This window comes from Vulpes lagopus, chromosome 11 (genome assembly GCF_018345385.1).
Source record: "Vulpes lagopus strain Blue_001 chromosome 11, ASM1834538v1, whole genome shotgun sequence".
Lineage (NCBI taxonomy): Eukaryota > Metazoa > Chordata > Mammalia > Carnivora > Canidae > Vulpes > Vulpes lagopus.
Window position 1 is genome coordinate 84,098,221 of NC_054834.1, and position 3,444 is coordinate 84,101,664.

General features: G+C 51.1%; 1 pseudogene; it reads left to right on the forward strand.

The window, feature by feature from the left end:
* The first annotated feature begins 544 nt into the window (after nt 1–544).
* LOC121471687 lies at nt 545–1,632 on the forward strand (annotated as a pseudogene).
* Nucleotides 1,633–3,444: the final 1,812 nt, after the last annotated feature.

The window sequence follows — 3,444 nt, forward strand, 5'->3', positions numbered from 1 at the left end:
GGATCACGGAATAGACCCTCCTCAAGAACTCTGCAGTTCCCCCAAGACCTCGCCCCCACCCCAACGGAGAGCTCCCCCTTCTCCCTCCCAGACCTCTGGGCAGGAGGGAGGCAGACCTGCTGGCTCTCTGACAGGCGGGCAGCAGGCCCCCGGTCCCCGGGGCCTGCAAGGTGCCCCCCCCCATAAGACCGGTCCACATCATCTTCATGATAATCCTTTGAAATCGATGGGCGGGCTCTGTTTCCACTTTTCAAAGAGCCCATTGAGCCTCCTAAGGCTGGAGAACCTTCTCTCCAGTCAGCGGGCGTACTTCTGATCGTTTGCCGGCCCCCAAGCCTCTCGATGTTATCTCCCCAGCCAGCCCCACTCGGGTCACGGTCGATTGTGCCAGAAGAGGTTGCCTGACGCCAGGGCAGCCAAGCCGTAGGGCGCCCCGAACAAGGGGGTGGTGGCGGTTGGGTGGCGAGTTGGAGCATCTGAGAGGCGTTTTGTGAAGAACACAAGGAAGCCGTTGTTAGAAGAGGAAAAGCTAAAGCCCTCGGAGATGGGGAGCTGTGCACAGGTGCACGCTGGCGGTGGAGGAGGAGGTAACGGGGAGGAGGGGGAGGAAGGAAGGTTGGCTGTGAACAGAAAATACCTATTGCTACCAGCAGAGGCGAGTTACTTGCATGGCCCTGTGGGAGCCCTGCAGCAGGCCCTCCAGGGCGCACGTCCGAGGGGTCGGGGTGCGGCCTGGCTGCAGAGGGCTCAGGCCGCTCTGTCCGACTCCTGCTCAACCTTGGGGGGGGGCCGGGGGGGCTCCGTGGGTTAAGCAAGGTCAGCTGGGGTCAGGATCTGGTGCCCAGATAGAGACCCATGCCGGGGTCCCTGCTCAGCAGGGAGTCTGCTTCTCCCTCTCCCGCTCTCCTTGCTTGCGCTCTCTCTCAAATAAAGAAAATCTTAGAAAAGTTTGGGCGGGGGGTGGGTCGGGAGGCCGTGGGCCTGGGGGGCGGGCGGTGTCCCCGGCCACTGACACATCGGGGAGGCCTGCAGCCGGGGTGGCTGTTGGGAGTGATGGGAGGTGTGCTGTTGGTGCTGCAGGCACTTGGGGAGATGACCTTCCTGTTCCAGTCGTCCTCAGGGCTCCCCATCTCTTCCTGGAGCGGGCAGCAGGGGTCCTGGCATTCGTAGTCAAGGGCTGGATTTGAAAGCAGATCATTTTCTTCCTCATGAGCAACAATGTCAAGGCCAACCGGGCCAGTGCTGACCTCCAGAACCTCACTGACCTCGCTCAGGAATATCCGTCTTGCTGCTGAGCCCGGGGACCTAATGACTGGAGCCTCGGTATTTATTTCAGCTGCGCTGAGTTGAGCCCCAGTCAGGAGCGCTGCAGCGTGCTCTTCCTGCTGCGACAGGGACCCTGCCGTAGGTGTCCTTAACACCTAGTGTGCTAGGCTGTCATCTGGACTGGGGCTGGAGCAGCAGGGCTCCATCCACACTAAAGGCTGTGGCATCGGCCAGTTTGAGAAGTGGCTGCAGGAAAACCTGATTGTTATGGCTGGGGTCCTCGTGGGCATCACCCTCCTCCAGATCTTTGGTATCTCTCTAGCCTAGAACCTTGTGGATAACATCAAGACATTGAAGGCTGACTGACAAGACTACCACAGTGGCCGTGGCCACCTGCCTGGCCCACCCAGGGACCACCCCACACACACACACATACACATCCTCTGCCACTGTGCAAGGACACAGGTGTTTCTGCTTGAACCTGAGCTCTATACGGGTTGAGTATGGATGTGCTGCATGCCCATGGAGAAAGCTATGTGTCTTTGCCTGGCTTAGCGCTGTGTGCATGGAGGGTGGGTATGCCTACGTGAGTGTGCACAAGGAGCCACCATCTCAGCTGTTGTTGGGTGGCAGGCTCTCCAGGGGCCTGGGAAGAGCACAGCAAAGAGGGTGTAGCCAGGTGGGGTGGGAGCAGTCTACCATGTCCCCACCTAGGCTAAGACACACTTCTCTATGCAAGGCTGTGCGGGGTAGGGTTGGGGCCTGCTGTTGCCTGGGACACAGCCTCAGGCAGCTTCAGAGCTGTGTTCTCTACTAGCTGTGACTTTGACCCTGCCATGAACCCACTTTGCCCTCAATGTCTCAGATTTTAAAATGGATCCAAGAATTTTCTCTCCCTAACTTGCCTCTCAGTGATGACTACAGACTACTAAAACAAAACAAAACAAAACAACAACAACAACAACAAGCTATGAGGACAATGATCAAGGAAGCCTGAGCTAAAAGGTATTTACTATTATCTTATGGCTGACAAAAGTTAAGCCTTTTTTCCAAAGTACTGATGGAAAAGGAACAGAGAGAAAATAAGAAAGTTAGAGAATCAATCTAGGAATCTACCATCTGATTAATAGGAAAGAGGGATTAAAAAAAAAGAATGAGCAATAAAAAATGGAGTGGAGGAAATTATCAAAGAAATAATGGAAGAAACATCCCCCCAAGTAGATGATGTGAATCTTCAGAGGCTAAGGTTCCGTTGAGTACTTACTGAAACAAGTGAGCCAAACAGGCAAGGCAAATCTACTGGCCAAGAACACCAAGGAACAAGTCTAAAAGTCTAAAAGCTTTAAGAAAGAAAAGGGGTGACACATAAAGGAATAGATACAAGGTAACACTAGATATCTTAACAGCAACGTTAGATGCCAGGGACAATTCTGAGGGGGAAATACTTATCAATTAATACCCAGCTAAACTGTCAATCAAGCCTGAAAGAAGAATAAAAGTATCTTTAGTCATACAAGGCCTTGAAAGATATACCTTCTAGGTGCCCTATCTCAGGAAGCCATTAATGGTTGGGGTCCAGCAAAATGAGTTTGTAAACCAAGAACAAAGATAGCATGGAACAAAGGAAACAAAAGGTGCCTGGGTGGCTCAGTGGTTGAGCATCTGCCTTTGGCTCAAGTCATGATCCCAGGGTCCTGGGATCAAGTCCCACATCAGGCTCCCCAGGGAGCCTGCTTCTCCCTCTGCCTATGTCTGTGCCTCTCCCTCTGTGTCTCTCAGAAATACATAAATAAAATACATATTTTTAAAAAGCCACAAAAGGAATCCCCAGGCAGTGCAGGACACCTGGAGACACCTTGAAGCAGGATGATGGCAGACTTGGAGAGGGTGGTTTCCAGGAAAATGATGATTAACACACTTGAGAGTTTGGCAGAATTTATAGTTTTATAAATTCTCATCAATCTATTCCTACATACTTCATTATTTTAATTACTGTATTCATATTATGTCTTTATATCTAGTGACATAAAAACATCCTCATTTTTCCTTTTCAAAATTTGCTCTATTTGGGTAAGCTAAACATTTAAATTGCAGAACAAAATACACTTTTGAGACCATGAAAAATATTATTTGGATTTTTATTTAAAATTTTTCATGGCCGTATAGTAAGGTTAATGT